We start from the raw sequence: 20,252 nt of genomic DNA on the forward strand, positions 1-20,252 counted from the left end.
TTTGGAATTTGCAATAGTTTTATTAATAGAGTTAGCAAAGTTACAAACACTCCAGCCAATCAAGGTAGATAGGGATAATACAGAATGCACATAGTCATACCATCCCTTTTAGAACAACCCCAAAGATCTGTCATTTTTCTCAGCATCATCCAATCAATCATCACAATCATTTTCCTTGTCACCATCATCAGTGGTCATCATCCTGGCATCTTCCAAGACCTACATCTCTCAAAGCACAAAGACCAGGATACACTTTTTAATAATGCCTAATGCATATTCAGTAGGGATTTTAGCCCATTTTCCTTATCTGTATTTCTTCACCTTACTAATGTAGAGGTGGCCTTCTCCCATAGGAAACTAATTCTGTTACCTAAAGTTCATTAGCATACACATCCATTAGTTACCATAACATTCTCGTGGTCAGACATTTGCTTATGTTCCTAACTTAAAATATCCCAGACTTGTATAAACCAGTATTTTGTGTTTCCTGTCAGCAGTTTGGGCATTACAGCAATCTGTCTTGTGCTATATTATGTTTGAGGGTTACTCCTGATTAACTACTTTTGCTAAAGCTTTTGGGGCATCCTTACAGCCCTCAGAGTAAGGGTCAGTTTATTGACTCTCGACGCTAGGCCTAGCAGCCCTGAGAGCAAGGGCAACCCTATTGACTCTGGCCATTGGGCCTTATGGCCCTGAGAATGAGGGCAAGTCTACAGACTCTGACCATTAGGTGTCATGGCCCCGAGTCAAGAGCAGTCCTGAGGTCTTATTCATGGGATGGGGTGCACTCACCACACACTGGATGGGGTACCCCCCACCCAATCACAGGCTCCATGCATTATTGCCTTAACTTATACCTATGCCTTACCTACAGAATACACCTACCCCTGCACTCAAGGGAGCTTGTGGACAAAGGAAAGGAGATGCAGGAAAGGATCCTGGACATCATGCAGAAGCAACCACCTCTGCTGGAAAACACTGTGGAGCTATGTTCACATCCAGCACCTCAACCAAGCCATCCTGCAGCCTGTGGAGAACACAGGACACTGGGAGTCCCCTTTTCCTCCCACAAATTCTATCCTCCAAGAAAAGGAGAACAGTTTCCACCTACACGTTTTTGTGAGCTCATCAGCACAGCCATGTGTGCGCTCAGGAGTCTGGGCATGTTTCTCCACAGGTCCATTGGTCTGAAGTTTCCACTGCATTATGTTAACTCAACAGAGGTTTCATCACGTTCAATTCAGCTTAAAAAAAATTGCTGCGGTACATTTCCCCTTCTCCCACACAACATTAATTATTAATCTTTACACAAACACACTACATTCATTTCTTCTTACAGAACATTCATTTTCTACAACTACAGTCTGACATTCTTGGAGCACAACACATCTGACTCCATGTCCTGGACTACTTGAGGCACCTGGCACAGGTCCCCTCTCTGGCTGTTCAGAACAGGGAAATTCTCTCCCCCTCTGCTTTCCAGCCATCAGTGAGGATCTCCCCCTGGCTTTCACAGATGTTCAGCAAAACTCAGCAATCACCTATGACAAGAGGTAGATACTGCTCAGTGGCCTCCAACCTTGTTAGGAGGTTCCTCCTCCTTCCCTTCAGTCTACCAGACCCCTATTTCACTGCAGCTAATCAGACTGTGGTTAAACAGCTCCTTTAACCTGTCCAAGTGCCCAGGGCAATGATTTATAAACCAGGGATTCAGATGCTTCCCCAGAATGAAAGGAGCGTGAGGCAAAAAGGGTTGGTTGCCAGGTAATATTCAAAGTAAAATTACTAAAATAATGAAACAATTATCAAAACTGATAATTAGGAGAAACAATAAATAGATGGAATTGTTAATTAATTGCTCCTCAGCGGGCTGGTTCAGGAAAAGCAAAGAAAACATGGAATTATTGATCATCGTTATTAATGCATTCAGGAAGTAACCACATAAAAATTTACCCAGGCTTCTTTTTCCTGTGCACAAGGGATGTCCCAAAATAAACAATTCAACTTGATATTAAAACTTTTAACCTAAAAATAAATTTGGATGAAACTAGATAGGTTGATAAGGCAATACAATTGAAAGGAGTGTCAACTTCATAAAAGCTAGCAAAGCTATTATTACATCTTTTATTTTTTATTAAAGGTAATACCATACATCTATGGGTGACACTGTATTGTTCAAATATAGAAAAAGAACTATCACAAAGTACCCTGCTTTTGTTATTTAAAATGGGCAAAGGTAAAATAGGAACTAATGAAGTTCCCACCCCAAGACTGGAATGAAGCTAGTCTGGAGTGTAAAATAGGAACACGTGAGACAACTCTGTAGTTAAAAACACACACCACATAGTTAAAATTATTTTAGAAGTAAGAGTATTCTAAAGCCACACAAGTAAAGATTAAAGTATGAATCTGAAGTTAGAAGATAGCTTTGGTCACACACACACACACTGTAATATCCCAAGGGAGACAGATCTGAGGAGATTTCTTTCACTGGCAGGAATTCTCACTCACACGTGCAAAGGCAGCCCAGCTGGAGGGCATGAGTGTAAGGGTTTGTTTACATTGGCACTTGGTCAGCAAAACTTCTGTTGTTCAGGGGTGTTAGAAAAACACCCCCCCCCCCCCCGAATGACAAAAGTTTTACTGACAAAAAGCACCGGTGTGAACAGCGCTACGCTGCATGCCTCTTAGCGGCCTGGCAGTAGCAGCACAGCCGTGTCGCTAAAAGAATCATAGTGTAGCCATAACCCAAGATACAGGCAAGAGCAGAACAGTGATTAACAAAGTTGCTAGATCTCAGTAGCACTTAAAGTTAGGAATTGAGTTGAAACAAGACAACAAAAGAAAATTAACCATCAAGCAATGGATTTCCACAAAGCTGGGATAACACAGTAAGCACAGCGGAGATTTAGTTATGTCCTTGCCAAACCAAAGCTTTGAAGGGTAGCTCTTTTAGGCAGTAAGGCAGATAATTAATAAGACAATTAAAGTCAGCTCAGCACTACACAGACAAGGTGTGAACAGTAACTGGCGGTTACAGGTGCAAGCAGGCAGTTTAAATCAGCACCACATCAGTTTCAGTTAAAAAGTTGTCACATTCAAATGCTAGAACTTCATCCGGTGATGTTCTTAGGAGGATTTTCCTCACTGTTTTGGGTGGACTCAGGCAGCTTCTGAACACACTTACTGGACCAGGCCCCACCGCATCTACCTTCCCTGGTTTGTCAACCACAAACAGAGATAGGTTCCTATGCCCCTGGGAGGGGTGAGGTTTAGCACACATCCCTCTGGTCATCATCGCCCATTGGCTAGCTTAAGCAGTGCCCTACGTAGCATGCTGGCTTTTGTGAATCTCATTCTACGGCACCTATCTCTCATTTATTGTAGAGTGGGAGCTGGTGCTCCTAACTCAGGCTTTGTTGATCCTGGTGTTGTTCCTGTGATTTGCTAGGTGCCAAAAAATTTAGTTTCTGCAATACTGAGTGTCACAGCGCCTAAGTCCCTCGGTGGATACCAACCTAAAATACTATCAAGAGTTAATGCAAAGTCACAGCATATAAGATAGGGATGAGTCTAGGTATATAAGACCAAATTTCAATAGATAACCTGAATGGAAGCATCTAGAAAATTATAATAAAATACCATCACAACGTGGAAGTCTCATCTCAGATTCTCGTTCTCCACAGCTTTGCTCCAGGAAGGTTATTTCATTTTCTGCTTTATAACTACACCATGTCCTCATTACGTGGCCACTCCTGCCAGGCCAGGCCTGGCCTGACCCTCTGAGATTTGTGGGAATTGGCAAAGGTGTTATTCACTTGGCCCTTCCCCAGCCAGGACAATTCTTGGTTTTGTGATCACTGGATTCTCTTATGTGTCATGAGGTCTAAGCTGTGCCGAAAGCCTTTCCCACAGTCAGGGCATTTATAAGGTGACTCTGCAATGGAGGTTCTCTGATGTGATTGAAAGTGTGAGATATGACTGAAGCCGTTCCCAGTCAATAAACTCGTAGGGTCTTTCTCCACTGTGGATTCTCTTATGTTTAATAAGGACTGAGCTCACAGTGAAGCTTTTCCATATTCTGGGCATTAAAAGGGTTTCTCCCCTCTGTGGAGTCTCTGGTGAGCAACAAGGACTGACCTCTGACAGAAGTTTTTCCTGCAGTCAGGGCAGTTACAGGGTTTCTCTCCAGTGTGGATTCTCTGATGCAATAGGAGGCCTGAGAGCCAACTGAAGCTTTTCCCACACTCAGCACATTTGTAGGGTTTTTCTCCCGTGTGGATTCTCTGATGTTCAATACGGACTAAGCTGTGATGGAAGCTTTTTCCGCAATTGGGGCAGTTATAGGGTCACTCTCCTGTGTGGGTTCTCTGATGTGATAGAAGCTGTGAATTCTGACTGAAGCTTTTCCCACAGTCAGTATACTCATAGGGACTTTCTCAACTGTGGATTCTCCTATGTTTAGTAAGGGTTGAGCTCACAGTGAAGCTTTTCCCACATTCTGGGCATTGAAAGGGTTTCTCCCCTGTGTGGACTCTCTGGTGAGTAACAAGGACTGACCTCTGACGGAAGCTTTTCCCGCAGTCAGAGCAGTTATAGGGTTTCTCTCCTGTGTGGATTCTCTGATGTGATAGGAGGCGTGAGATCCGACTGAAGCTTTTCCCACACTCATTGCACTTGTAGGGTTTCTCTCCCGTGTGGATACTCTGATGTTGAGTAAGAGTCGAGTTGTGACTGAAGCTTTTCCCGCAGTCAGAGCAGTTATAGGGTTTCTCTCCTGTGTGAATTCTCTGATGTGTTAGGAAATGTGAGATGTGACTGAAGCTTTTCCCACACTCTTTGCATTTGTAGGGTTTCTCTCCCGTGTGGATTCTCTGATGTTGAATGAGGGTTGAGCTTTCACTGAAGCTTTTCCCACAGTCGGGGCAGTTATAGGGTTTCTCTCCTGTGTGGGTTCTCTGATGTGACAGAAGGTGAGAGAACCGACTGAAGCTTTTCCCGCACTCATTGCATTTGTAGGGTTTCTCTCCCGTGTGGATTCTCTGATGTTCAATAAGGACTGATCTATGACGGAAGCTTTTCCCGCAATCGGGGCAGTTATAGGGTCTCTCTCCTGTGTGGGTTCTCTGATGTGACAGAAGCTGTGAATTCTCACTGAAGCTTTTCTCACATATGAAGCATTCATAGGGTCGCTCTCCCGTATGGATTCTCTGATGTTTAACAAGATGGAACCTCTGACGAAAGCTTTTCCCACACTCTAGACACTCATAGGGTCTCTCTCCCGTGTGGACTGTATGATGTTTACTAAGGGCTGAGGTTTGTCTGAAGCTTTTCCCACAATCGAGACACTTGTAGGGTCTCTCCCCTGTGTGGATTCTCTGGTGTCTAATAAGGGCTGATCTGTATTGGAAGCTTCTCCTACAGTCACCACACGTGTAGGATCTCTCTCCAGTGGGGATTCTCTGTTGAACAGTTTCTTTGATTTTCCTGATTCCTCTAGATTTACCCTGTCTCTCCTCTGAGTTGTTTCCTTGCTCTGTCTCTGGCCTGCTCTGACCCTCATGGGCTTCTTCCTCCTCATGACTCTGGGAAACACCCCCTTCGGCTCTTTCCAATACTGTCCCCTGTGGTTCCACTCGCTCGGGACCTTCCTGCTGAGGGGTCTCCTCCTCGCTCTCACTCCCCGTCCCGTCACCTGCTGGGACGGAGAGAATCCAGACAGGAGTCAGTCCCTGGGCCAGGGGAAGGGTGGGGGGGTGGGAACCTCAGAAAGGGGAACAGAAAAGGAGGGAACAAACCAAAGTAACTGTTGAGGAGATTAAAAAAAAATCAGGGGCTGAATCCTATCTACTCTCCCTCCAAGAAGAGAGAGGAGGGGACCCATCCTTCCTCCACATCCTCTGAATATAGATGAAGGCAGGGCTAAAGGGTCAGACACACGTGATAAAAATTCATGATTGATGTTTGCCAGGAGGATAGAAAACTTGATTTCTGAATCGGTTTTGCACAATCCTCACCTGTGTGGGTGTTTCTTGGGATCTCTCTTTCCTTGTATCCATGGAGACCAGGGAGCCACAGCTCCTCTCCTTGCTCTAGCCAGGAGATGACATCAGGTTTGAAAATCAGAAATCCTGCTTGTGGGGCAAAGAAACTTGTTCATTAAGGTCAGTTCTGTTACTCCTCCCAGATCCAGAATCTAAGCAGGAAAGTGCAGAGAGGCTCCCTGCTATCCTTTCCCCTCCCCTCCAGGGTCTGGGCTATAAACCATACAAGATCTGATCTGGAGCAAGGGTTCACCACCTCTGCCTAGGAAACTGCCCTAACTTATTCCCCTGGGGAGCCTAGCAGAGTTGCTACCCTCTCTACCTATCTGAGATACAACCTCTCTCCCATCACTGACAACTACTCTCCTGTCACAGCTACCCCTCCCCAATACAAGACAGAACACAAAGATGTTGGTGCACCAACTCGCCAACCTCATGAGGAGGGCTAATATTTTGGGGTGTATTAACAGGAGCGTTGTATGTAAGACAGAGGACATAAATTGCCTGTTCTACTCAGCACTGAGGAGGGCTCAGTATGAGTACTGTGTCCGATTCTGAGCACCACACTCTAGAAAAGATGTGGACAAACTGGAGAGAGTCCAAAGGAGAGCAACAAAAATGATAAAAGATTTAGAAAATATGAGTTATAAGGAAAGGTTAAAAAACATGTACATGTTTAGTCTTGAGCAAAAAGACTGACATTCTTCAAATTTATTAAGGGCTGATAAAAAGAGGATGGTGATGAACTGAGGTAAGACAAGAAGTAATAGATTTAACTTACAGCAAGGGAGATTTAGGTCAGATATTAGGGAAAAAACTTTCTAACTAGAAGGGTAGTTTAGCTCTGGAATAGGCTTCCAAGGGAGGTTGTGCAATCCCCATTGCTGGAGGCTTTTAAAAAATGGTTGGATAAACATGTCAGGGATAATTTAGGTTTACTTGGTCCTGACTCACTTCTTGAGGTCCCTTGCAGCCCTAAATATCTATGATTCTATAGATTGGGAGCTCTTTCATCTGGAGACTGCGCTTTACTAGGTGTCCCCATGCAGTAACTTGCGTAATGGGGCAGTGGTCCCTGACTAGTCCAATCCCCTGTGCTGAGGCAGGATCAAATAAACCTACTCCATCTCTAACAGGTGTTTGTCCACCCTGTTCTTAAAAACGTTCAGTGACAGGGATTCTAGAACCTGTTCTCAGTGGTAGCAGATGACAGAACAAGGAGTAATGGTCTCAAGTTGCAGTGGGGGAGGTTTAGGTTGGATATTAGGAAAAACTTTTTCACTAGGAGGGTGGTGAAGCACTGGAATGGGTTACCTAGGGAGGTGGTGGAATCTCCTTCCTCAGAGGTTTTAAGGTCAGGCTTGACAAAGCCCTGGCTGGGATGATTTAGTTGGGGATTAGGTCCTGCTTTGAGCAGGAGGTTGGACTAGATGACCTCCTGAGGTCCCTTCCAACCCTGATATTCTATGATTCTATGAACCTGCCTTGATAACTGTTCTAGTGCTTAAATATCCTTACAGTTAGAGAGTTTTTCCTAATATCCAACCTAAATCTTGTTTGCTGCACATTAAGTCGATTGCTTCTTCTGCTATCTTCAGTGCACACAGAGAACAACTGATCTCCATCCTTTTTACAACACCCTGTAACATGTTTGAAGACTGTTATAAGGTCTCCCTTCAGTCCTTTTTTCTCACAACTAACATCCCCACTTATTGTAACCTTTTCTCATAGCTCATGTTTTCTAAATCTTTTATCACTTTTGTCACTCTCCTCCGCACTCTGTCCTATTTGTCCACATCTTTCTTAAAGTGTGGTGTTTAAACCTGGACACAGTATGCCATCTGAGGCCACAGCAGTGCCAAGTAGACAAAAGATAACTACCTCCTGTGTCTTACACACATCATCTCTGTTTAGACACACCAGAATTATATTAACCTGTTTCGCAAGTAGGCAGGAGCAGCGCATGGAGCCACGTGCTTTCTCCCCCTGCCCCCGCGGGGCTGCAGGATTGTGCTGGCTGCTTCTGCAAGCGGCGTGGGGCCGGCGCAGGCAGGGACCCTACCACCAACCGGGAGATGCCTGAGGTAAGTGCCACCTGGCAGAAGTCCGCACCCCAGCCCTGAGCCCCCTCCCAGAACCAGCACCCCATATCCCCTCCTGCACCTGAACCCCCTCCCACACCCTAACCCCCTACCCCAGCCCTAACCCCCCCATCTGGAGCTGACACCCATAACCCCTCCCACACCCCAATACTCTGTCCCAGCCTTGAGCTCCATCCTGTACCCAAACTCCCTCCCACAGCTTGCACCCTTCAACCCCTCCTGCATCCCAACCCCCTGCCTCAAGCTCAGCCCAGAGCCCCCTCCCACCCTCAGAAACCCTCGACCTCAGCCCAGAGCCCACACCCCCTCCCAAACCCCTTTCCCGGACCAGTGAAAGTGAGTGAAGGTGGGGAAGAGTGAGCGACGGAGGGAGGGGAGGATGGAGTGAGTGCAGGATGGAGTGAGTGTGGCGGGGCTTTGGAGAAGGGGCAGGGCCTCGGGGAAGGCGTGGGGTAGATCCTGTGTCGCATTTAAATTCAAAAAGTGATCTTGTGTGTAAAAAGGTTGGAGACCACTGAGCTAGACTATATTCCCTAGATTGCATATGATAATATCATGTGGGATTGTGTCAAATCTTTACTGAAATCAAGCTAAATCGTGTCTAGTGCTACTTCCCTATGCACTAGGAGAGTAACCTTGTCAAAGAAATAAATTAGTTTGTTTTAGCTTGATTTGTACTGGACAGATCTATGCTAGCTCCTCCTTATAACCCTGCTTCCTCCGGTATCTATCCAGGTATCAAAGTTCAGCTGCCTTGTCAATAATTCTGTGGGTCCTCTTTGTTCCCCTTTTAAAAATAGGAAGTCAGTTTCACTTTCTCCAGTCCACTGGGACCTAACCTGTTCTCCATGAGTTCTCAAAAATAATTGCTAATGTTTTCTGAGATTGCCTCAGCTAGTTCCTTAAGTGTCCTAGGGTAAATATGGTCAGGCCCTGCCAACTTGAATACCTCTAACTTTACTAAACATTCTTCAGCTTATTCTTTCCCTATTCTAAATGGTGTTTCTTCCTCCTTCTTGTTAATACTAGTAATGTTAAGCATCTGATCATAATTATCTTTACTGAAAACTGAAGCAAAATAGGCATTAAAAAGCTCAGCCTTGATGATATTCATTGTTCGCTCTCCTTCCCTGCTAACTAGTGGGCCTACACTTTCCTTCATCTTTTTCTTGTTCCTAACGTGGTTATAGAACCTCTTCTTATTTCCTTTCATGTCTGTTGCTCTGTGCAACTAATTTTGTGCCACAGCCTCTCTCATTTTTTCCTCAATGTGCTTCTCCTGTTCTTTCATAATCATCCTTAGTGATTTATCCATTTTTCCACTTTTTGTTGGATTGCTTTTTGATTTTCAGGTCAGTAAAAAAGCTGCAGATTCAGCCATATTGGCCTCTTACTGTTCTTCCTATCTTTCATGTGCATTGGGGGTCTTCCTTGTTGTGCCTTAAATATTCTCTCTCAGATACTACCAGCTCTTCTTAACTCCTTCTTCCCCTTAGATATTCTTCCTCTGGGACCATACCTACTACTTTTCTAAGTTTGTTAAAGTCTGCTTTTCTGAAGTCACAGATTTGCTGCTTGGCTTGGACTGAGCATGCTCACATGGACTAAGCATGCTCAGTAATATTTACTGAAGCTGCTGCCCTCACTCTGCCCTGCTCGATATCAGCAGTCTCTGCACTCCTGCCTTTACTTAGATGCAGAAATTTAGATGCTCTAGCCAAACAAATCCCACCCATAATCTCCCAGGTGGTCAGTTGAGCACACCACTTAAACTCAGTGCTTGAATCCTATTTACATTAAGTTAAAGGTGTTCTTATGTTCTTGGTGAATAGGGATGGTTTGTTTAAATGGGGCTTGAGTCCCCAGACAAGGCTAACCGGTTTCCCAACTATCATATAGACTTGCAAACAGATTCATAGACGTTGAAGCCAGAAGCGAGTATTATGATCAAGTTTGATCTCCTGTATAAAATATAGACGACAGCAGGGGTACTCACAACAATTTTTTGGTGACCTCAGGGTGCAGCCACCAACTCTTGCTGGTGGCCGCACTGACGCTTTTTCCTAAACTACCTAATTAACTTTAGAAAAAACAAATAAATATGCACATATATAAATCCAAATAATTGTAATTTATGTATGTAGGGGTTTTTTGCAGACTAATATAAAATAATTCTGTGAAAAGTGATATTTTTATGTTTAATATCACTTTTCACAGCACATTACTCGCTAGAGGGGAAGCTGTGAAAAGTGATATTAACAAATATACAGGTATAGCCTCCCAGCTAGCTAGTTAAGTCTGCTGTGAAAAGTGATACTTGCATGTTTGTTAATTTCATTTTTTTCAGGGAAAATTAAGCCCTAGATGAGGGTGTGGGGGGAAGGAAGCAGGGGCCAGGGGCAATGCAGGGATGGATGAGAGGCTGGGGGAGACTGCGCGGGCCAAGTGCAATGGGGAAGGGTGTTGAGCCACACCTCTGAATGGCTGGATCTGGGGGTCAGCGCCCAAAGCCCCATGACCAGAGCCATAGCCAGAGTTGGAGCCTGGGGGTTGCGCAGCTGGATCCAAGTCAGCACCTGCTGCTACATGGCCAGAATCGCAGGTCAGCACCCAAAGCACTGTGGCTGGAGCCTGGGGCTGGAGCCAGGAGCTGCACTGCTAGAGCTGGGTGTGGCACCCACCACCACATGGCCGGAGCCAGGGGTCAGCACCCAAAGCCATGCGGCTGGAGCTGCCAATGGAACGTGCTGCCCAACCACCCCAGGGCTAAAGGCCAAGCTCCACCGCCTTCACTTGCTCCTCCAGTGTTGTGCCCCACCTGTCTGCAGAGGTGGTGTCACATCCAGGAACAACAGGGAGGGAGGGAGGGAGGGATAGGTGCCGCTGCTTTGACCCCCTCCCCTCCATCACCACCCAGGAAACTGTCATGGCTGCATGAAGAGTGACTGGTGGCCACATCTGAGAAACACTGGACTAGAGAACCTCACCCAGAGATTCCGAATCAAGCCCATATCTTGTTGTCTTAGAGCGAGACATCCCTGGCTTGATTTAAAGACTCCAAGTGATGCACAGTCCACCACAACTCTAGGTAACTTCTCCAATACTTCACTCACTTCAACATTTGCACCCTCTGACTGGCCTGAATTTGTCAAGCTCCAGGTTCCAGCCACTGGATTTCATTCTGACTTTGTCTGCTAGATTAAAAAGCCCTCTGCTGTCAAACATTTTCTCCCCATGTAGGTATCTTTGGGCTCTGTTCAATACACCTCTTAACCTTCTCCTGGATTGTCAAGGTTCCTTCCCCACTCTGAACTCTAGGGTACAGATGTGGGGACCTGCATGAAAACCTCCTAAGCTTACTTTTACCAGCTTAGGTTAAAACTTCCCCAAGGTACAAACTATTTTACCTTTTGCCCTTGGACTTTCGTTGCCACCACCAAACGTCTAACCGGTATATTATTAGGAAAGAGTCAGTTTGGAAACATCTTTCCCCCCAAAAATCCTCCCAAAAGTTACCCCCCCCCCCTTTCTGGGGAAGGTTTAATAAAAATTCCCACCAATTTGCATAGGTGACCACAGACCCAAACCCTTGGATCTTAAGAACAATGAAAAAGCATTCAGTTTTCTTACAAGAAGACTTTTTAATAGAAATCAAAATCTTGGAGACCTAAACTCCACCCAATAAGGTTTTTGTTATTTCCCGTGGCGGTATGAAGCCACCGTAGCGCAGCATGGTCGGTTTGCAGGTGGAAACGCCGTCCCCAAACATATGGGCGTAGCTTTTCCAGACCGTAGACAATGGCGTAACATTCTTTATCACTGACTGACCAGTTGCTTTCCCTCTCAGACAGCTTCTTGCTGAGAAACACTATAGGGTGGAATTCTTGATCCGGTCCTTCCTGAATTAAAATTTCTCCCACACCACGCTCGGACGCATCTGTGGTTACTAGGAACGGTTTGTCAAAGTCTGGGGCCCTTAGTACAAGGTCAAACATCAGTGTCGCTTTAAGCTGGTTAAAGGCCTTCTGACACTCTTCGGTCCACTGACCTTTTTGGTTAGGTCTGTCAGTGGGGCGGCGATTTGGCTGTATTGCAGTACAAATCGTCTGTAATAACCGGCCAAGCCTAAGAAGGATTGAACCTGTTTCTTTGATTTTGGGACAGGCCACTTTTGGATAGCATCCACTTTGGCCTGTAGGGGGTTAATAGTTCCTTGACCCACCTGGTGTCCAAGATAAGTCACTCTGTTTAGGCCTATTTGACACTTCTTAGCCTTAACAGTTAGTCCTGCCTCCCTTATGCGCTCGAAGACATTTTTTTAAGATGTTCCAGGTGTTCTGCCCAGGAATCCAAAAATATGGCCACATCGTCAAGGTAGGCGACTGCATATTCTCCTAATCCCGCTACGAGACCATCTACAAGTCTTTGGAAGGTGGCGGGTGCATTCCGCAGCCCGAAAGGGAGTACATTAAATTCATACAGCCCGAGATGTGTGGTGAAGGCTGACCTTTCCTTGGCGGATTCATCTAGCGGTACCTGCCAGTACCCCTTGGTTAAGTCCAAGGTAGAGATGAACTGGGCCCATCCCAGTTTCTCTAATAGTTCATCCGTGCGTGGCATTGGATAGTTGTTGGGGCGAGTTACAGCATTTAGCTTACGGTAGTCCATGCAAAAACGTATCTCCCCATCTGGTTTGGGAACTAGAACCACTGGAGATGCCCATGCACTGCCAGAGAGGTGGATTACACCCATCTGTAACGTATCCTGGATCTCCCTTTCTATAGCAGTTTTAGCTTGAGGAGACACCCGGTAACGTTGGTGTCACGGAGTCCCTGGGCGATACTCTGGAACTGCTCCCCATGAAGCCAGTCAGGACTCTGGGGCAGTCGCCTTTCTGTGAGCAGCCTGTCTGCAGACACACAGCTCACCCGGCTTCCACTTTCCTGGGTCTGACCTTGGAGCATTCAGCATCCTCTGCCCCTCCGTGCGCTTCCCACACCGAGTCCGCTCAGGCGGGGCTCCTGGGGAAGCCAGAGGGTCCTGTACCCCAACTTCGCAGACAGACGTGACTCTCAGCCAGCCAGTAAAACAGAGGTTTATTAAACGACAGGAACATGGTCTAAAACAGAGCTTGTAGGTGCAGAGAACAGGACCCCTCAGCTGGGTCCATTTTGGGGGGCAGTGAGCCAGACAACCACGTCTGCACTTCACTCCATGTCCCAGCCAGCCCCAAACTGAAACTCCCTCCAGCCCCTCCTCCCCTGGGCTTTGTTCCTTTCCCGGGCCAGGAGGTCACCTGATTCCTTTGTTCTCCAACCCTTTAGCTCTCACCTTGCAGGGGGAAGGGCCCAGGCCATCAGTTGCCAGGAAACAGGGTGTCGACCATTTTCTGTGTCCAGACCCCTGCACACACCTGCCCTCTAGGGCTCTGCAATGATCATACACCCTTACCCCACCCCCTAGATACTTAAGAACTGCATAGGGGAAACTGATGCACCCCCACACTATTCAGAGGAAACATTAAGAACAGTCTCACTTCATCACACCGGTAAGGCTGGACTTTAACTGGGTGAGCATTACCTGTGTCAATGGAATGGTATGCCCGTTCAGTCAGTCCTGGGGTGGCTGAGAACGTTGGCACATAGATAGTGCACAGCTCCTGGATCTGCTGTCGCTGCATACGCCCAAGAGTCATGGAGAGGTTCACCTCTTCCATGCCACCAGCACTTTTCCCTTCGTAGTAGACACCTTCAGGCCACTCAGCGTCATCTCCTCCCTGGGCTGTAAACTGACAAACCTTTAATTCTCTGGAATAAAAGGGCTTTAGAGAATTAATATGGTATACCGTAGGCTTTCGGTTGGAGGTGGGGAATGCTATGAGATAATTAACAGCGCCCAGGTGCGCCTGGACCATGTTAAAGAAGTTAAAGAAGTATGGACTGGATGAATGGACTATAAGGTGGATAGAAAGCTGGCTAGATTGTCGAGCTCAACGGGTAGCGATCAATGGCTCCATGTCTAGTTGGCATCCGGTATCAAGTGGAGTGCCCCAGGGGTCGGTCCTGGGGCCGGTTTTGTTCAATATCTTCATAAATGATCTGGAGGATGGTGTGGATTACACCCTCAGCAAGTTTGCAGACGACACTAAACTGGGAGGAGTGGTAGATACGCTGGAGGGTAGGGATAGGATACAGAGGGACCTAGACAAATTGGAGGATTGGGCCAAAAGAAATCTGATGAGGTTCAACAAGGACAAGTGCTGAGTCCTGCACTTAGGACGGAAGAATCCAATGCACCGCTACAGACTAGGGACCGAATGGCTAGGCAGCAGTTCTGCAGAAAAGGACCTAGGGGTTACAGTGGACGGCAAGTTGGATGAGTCAACAGTGTGCCCTTGTTGCCAAGATGGGCAATGGCATTTTGGGGTGTATAAGTAGGGGCATTGCCAGCAGATCGAGGGACGTGATCGTTCCCCTCTATTCGACATTGGTAAGGCCTCATCTGGAGTACTGTGTCCAGTTTTGGGCCCCACACTACAAGAAGGATGTGGAAAAATTGGAGAGAGTCCAGCGGAGGGCAACAAAAATGATTAGGGGACTGGAAGACATGACTTATGAGGAGAGGCTGAGGGAACTGGGGATGTTTAGTCTTCAGAAGAGAAGAATGAGGGGGGATTTGATAGCTGCTTTCAACTACCTGAAAGGGGGTTCCAAAGAGGATGGATCTAGACTGTTCTCAGTGGTAGCAGATGACAGAACAAGCAGTAATGGTCTCAAGTTGCAGTGGGAGAGGTTTAGGTTGGATATTAGGAAAAACTTTTTCACTAGGAGGGTGGTGAAACACTGGAATGCGTTACCTAGGGAGGTGGTGGAATCTCCTTCCCCAGAAGGTCAGGCTTGACAAAGCCCTGGCTGGGATGATTTAGTCGGGGATGGGTCCTGCTTTGAGCAGGGGGTTGGACTGGATGACCTCTTGAGGTCCCTTCCAACCCTGATATTCTATAATTCTATGAATGGCTCTTCCCACGAGGCTTCCATTTTATGGGCCTGGAGTGTCTTTAAGACCATGACCTGGTCCCCTACTTCGAAGGAACGCTCTCTGGCATGTTTATCATACCAGGCTTTTTGCTCTTTTTGAGCATCCTGTAGGTTTTCTTTAGCAAGGGCTAGAGAGGTTCGGAGGGTGTTTTGTAGGTTGGTTACAAAGTCCAGAATGTTAGTTCCTGGAGAAGGTGTAAATCCCTCCCATTGCTGCTTCAGCAACTGTAACGGCCCCTTAACCTCGCGGCCATATACAAGTTCAAATGGTGAAAACCCTAAACTGGGATGTGGTACAGCTCTATAGGCAAAGACCAACTGCTGCAACACTAGGTCCCAATCATTGGAGTGCTCATTTACGAATTTACGTATCATGGCCCCCAAAGTCCCATTAAACTTCTCCACCATGCCATTTGTTTGATGGTGGTAAGGAGTGGCAACCAAGTGATTTACCCCATGAGCTTCCCAAAGGCTTTCCATAGTTCCTGCCAGGAAATTAGTCCCTGCATCTGTGAGGATGTTGGAGGGCCAACCTACCCTGGCAAAAATGTCTGCTAGTCCCTGGCACATGCTTTTAGCCCTGGTGTTGTTTAGAGCTACTGCTTCCAGCCATCGGGTGGCAAAATCCATAAAAGTCAGTATGTACTGCTTTCCTCTGGGTGTCTTTTTCGGAAAAGGACCCAGAATATCCACAGCTACTCACTGAAATGGAACTTCAATGATGGGGAGTGGCTGGAGGGGGGCTTTCACCTGGTCTTGGGGTTTTCCCACTTTTTGGCATACCTCACAAGACCGGACATAGGTAGAAACATCCTTGCCCATTCCCTCCCAGTGGAATGACCTCCCCAAACGGCCTTTGGTCCTGTTCACCCCAGCATGGCCACTAGGATGATCGTGGGCCAAGCTCAAGAGCTTGACCCGGTACTTAGTTGGAACTACCAACTGTCTCTGAGGATGCCAGTCTTCCTGGTGTCCACCAGAAAGAGTTTCCTTGTATAAAAGTCCTCTTTCTGCAACAAACCTGGATCAGTCAGAAGAGCTGAGAGGTGGTGGGTTGTTCTGTGCCGCCGTCCAAGCTCTCTGGAGGCTTTCCTCTACTTCCTGTTTGGTCTGGAACTGTTCCCTTGATGCTGGAGACATCAGTTCCTCATTGGATTGTGGACCCAGGCTTGGTCCCTCTGGAAGCGATGTTGGGGATGGAGCTGTTTCCGTTGACTGTGAACCGCTCTCCGCTGGTGCACTATGTTGGGATTCAGGCTCCGGCTGAGCCTCTTGTGTAGGGTTATTGGCTGCTGCCAGTTCAGGTTCGGTGGGGCCCTCTGGTGTTGGGGTTGCAAGTACTGGATTCAGTGCTGGCAAGGGGTCTGGTGCTAGTTGTTCCGCTGGTTCCGGTTCTGGCTCTGTCTGGGTCTCTGGGACTGGATCCCCTACTGCTGTTGCAGACATTGGCCTGGTGTCCGGGTCCATCATCTCTGACTGGGTCCTGGTAGAAGTTTCCGGAACAGAGCTAGGCCTCACGATTTGTTTAGCCTGGCTGCGGGTGACCATTCCCACCCTCTTGGCTTGCTTCACATGATTGGCCAAGTCTTCCCCCAACAGCATGGGGATGGGATAATCATCATAGACTGCAAAAGTCCACATTCCTGACCAGCCCTTGTACTGGACAGGCAACTTGGCTGTAGGCAAATTGAAAGAGTTTGACTTGAAGGGTTGAATGGTCACTTGGATCTCTGGGTTGATTAAATTGGGGTCCACTAAGGAAGCATGGATAGCTGACACTTGTGCTCTGGTGTCCCTCTACGCGGTGACCTTCTTCCCGCCCACACTCACAGTTTCCCTCCGCTCCGAGGGTATCTGGGAGGTATCTGGGCCTGCGGACCTCTGGTGTGATTCCGGTGCAATGAACTGTAATCTGTTGGGGTTCTTGGGGCAGATGGCCTTTACATGCCCTGGCTCGTTACATTTAAAACATCGTCCAGCTGATGGGTCACTGGGGTGAGGGGGGTTGCTGGAGAACGGTGTGGCAGGACGATAAGGTGGCTGGAGGGTTCCTTGGGGGGTAGGTGGGACCTTGGGCTGCCCCAGGTAGTAGGGTGTGCTCTGAGGTTGTCCCTTCTGGTATCCGCTCCAGCTGTGACCAGTTTTTTTCTTCTCTGCCACCTCCACCCATTTGGCTCCAATCTCCCCTGCCTCTATTACAGTTTTGGGCTTCCCATCTAGGATGTATCTTTCTATTTCCTCAGGAACACCCTCTAAGAACTGCTCCATTTGCATTAGGAAGGGCAAATCTTCTGGAGATTTAACACTTGCTCCCGATATCCAGGCATCCCAATGTTTCACAATGTGGTAGGCATGTCGAGTAAATGACACGTCTGGTTTCCACCTTAGGGCTCTGAACCGCTGACAGGAACGCTCGGGTGTTAGCCCCATTCTGACTCTCGCCTTGGTTTTAAACAGTTCATACTGGTTCATGTGTTCCTTAGGCATTTCAGCCGCCACCTCAGCTAAGGGTCCACTGAGCTGCGGCCTGAGCTCTACCATGTATTGGTCTGTAGAGATGCTGTACCCAAGGCAGGCCCTTTCGAAGTTTTCTAAGAAGGCCTCAGTATCATCGCCTGCCTTGTAGGTGGGGAACTTTCTGGGATGGGAAGGGGTACCTGGAGAAGGATTGCTAGGGTTTATTGGTATATTCTGCTGAACCTTTGCCTTCTCTATCTCCAGTGCATGCTTCCTCTCTTTTCCTTCTCCTCCACATGCTTCCTCTCTTTTTCCTTCTCCTCCATTTCTTTGGCCCTTGCCTCCATTCCCATCTGCATGAGTTCTATCTGTCTTTCATGTTCCTTTTGTTTTTCCTCATCCTCTAATCTAGCTAATTCCAGCTTTTGTTGAACCGTGGAGTCTGTCATCCTAACTGCTCTGTTTTTAACTAACTTTACACCCAGGAGTTAGAAAGAAAACAAAACAAACAAACAAAAAACTTGGCTTGTAAAATTTTGCTGTGCTGTCCGGATACCTATGTTCTCGGATAGCGATTGTCAGCCTACAGAGAAATCCTTAAAAAAAAAAACCCCTAACACTTTTGTCTCCAGGCAAATAGGCAGAAAACCCCTCTAGTTGCTCTTAGGTAAAAAAAAACAAAACAAAAACTTCTTCAGGTCTGTGAAGACGGGTGAATTTCCCTGCAGGAGGTTAACTACCCTGCCTTTAGGTAGAGAAAACTGCAGCTCACAAAAGACAAAAAATTCCCTTTTGTCTCTGCTCTGGCCCCAAAGCAGAGAAAAAAAACCTCTAACTGCTTTCAGTTTAAAACCTGCTCTCCAGCAGCCCAAAGGAAAAAAAAAAATATTTCCTTTTCAAATCTGTGCTTCTGGTTCAAAAAATCTGAACTTGATCTCAAAATGATTTCAAGTTAATCCCACCACTCTGCCAAGGTTCATGTCAAGGTTCCTTCCCCACTCTGAACGATAGGGTACAGATGTGGGGACCTGCATGAAAACCTCCTAAGCTTACTTTTACCAGCTTAGGTTAAAGCTTCCCCAAGGTACAAACTATTTTACCTTTTGCCCTTGGACTTTATCCCTGCCACCACCAAACGTCTAACCGGTATATTATTAAGAAAGAGTCATTTGGAAACGTCTTTCCCCCCCAAAATCCTCCCAAAAGTTACCCCCCCCCTTTCTGGGGAAGGTTTAATAAAAATCCTCACCAATTTGCATTGGTGAACACAGACCAAAACCCTTGGATCTTAAGAGCAATGAAAAAGCAATCAGACTCTTAAAAGAAGAATTTTAATAGAAGTAGAAAGAATCACCTCTGTAAAATCAGGATGGTAAATATCTTACAGGGTAATTAGATTCAAAACATAGAGAATCCCTGTAGGCAAAACCTTAAGTTACAAAAAGACACAAAAACAGGAATATCTATTCCATTCAGCACAGCTTATTTTCTCAGCCATTTAAAGAAATCAGAATCTAACGCATATCTAGCTAGATTACTTACTAAGTTCTCAGACTCCATTCCTGTTCTGTCCCTGGCAAAAGCATCACAGACACAGATAGAGAGAGGCTTTGTTTCTCCCTCCCCCCAGCTTTTGAAAGTATCTTGTCCCCTCATTGGTCATTTTGGTCAGGTGCCAGCAAGGTTATCCTAGCTTCTTAACCCTTTACAGGTGAAAGGGTTTTTCCTCTGGCCAGGAGGGATTTTAAAGGTGTTTACCCTTCCCTTTATATTTATGACATGGATAAACTAAATAGGCAGAGCTCCTTTAGTCGCTCACTCTAAGGCAGATTTTTCCAGACCTCGAATCATTCTTGTGGCACTTTTGTAAGCCCCTTTCCAATTTGTCAACATTCTTCTTGAAGTGTGGACACCAGAACTGGATACACTGTCCACTAATAGTTTCCTAATGCCTGAAACAGAAGTAAAGCCAGATTGGCTGGCTCATCGGGGATAAAGGCTAAAGGCCAGGCTTCTTTCACTCAGGCTGGTAAACCATACACTTTGAAGTGAGGGTGAAGGCTATGTCACTCAAGTGCTAATAGTCCTTCAAATCCTTCCCACGTCTCCCTGTGCTCATAAGGACAGAGAGTCCTCCCCCGATTCAGTGAAAAAGAATCACAGGGCATCGCAGCTCCCTGCCGTGCTAAGAACCATGGGATAAGCCCCCAGAAATTATAGACATACACAAGTTGAGTGCAGCACCAGTGAGGACACTGTAACTTGCACAGGGCTTGCAGAGTGGCTGCTCACAGCCCAGCTAGGCTAACTCCAGTGCTTAGACCCAGGTGTCGATCTAGGGTAACCAGATGTCCTGATTTTATAGGGACAGTCCCGATTTTTGGGTCTTTTTCTTACATAGGCTCCTATTACACCCCACCCCGTCCCGATTTTTCACATTTGTTGTCTGGTCACTCTATGTTGATCACCCAAGTTAAATCTGCACTGAAGACATATCCTGAGTTTCTCTCAGGCAATGTCTATTCCCACACACAGTCAGTCACCTCCTGGACTGGACACAGGCATCAGAAAAACAAAACCCCCCTCATCCCCAGCCCTGTCAGGCTGCTCCC

At 46.8% G+C, this 20,252-nt stretch overlaps 1 pseudogene; it reads right to left on the bottom strand.

Moving 5' to 3' along the window:
- Positions 1 to 20,252, bottom strand: part of LOC125629149 (uncharacterized) — a 26,117-nt pseudogene continuing 5,865 nt past the window's right edge.

The sequence above is a fragment of the Caretta caretta genome, chromosome 14 (genome assembly GCF_965140235.1).
Source record: "Caretta caretta isolate rCarCar2 chromosome 14, rCarCar1.hap1, whole genome shotgun sequence".
NCBI lineage: Eukaryota > Metazoa > Chordata > Testudines > Cheloniidae > Caretta > Caretta caretta.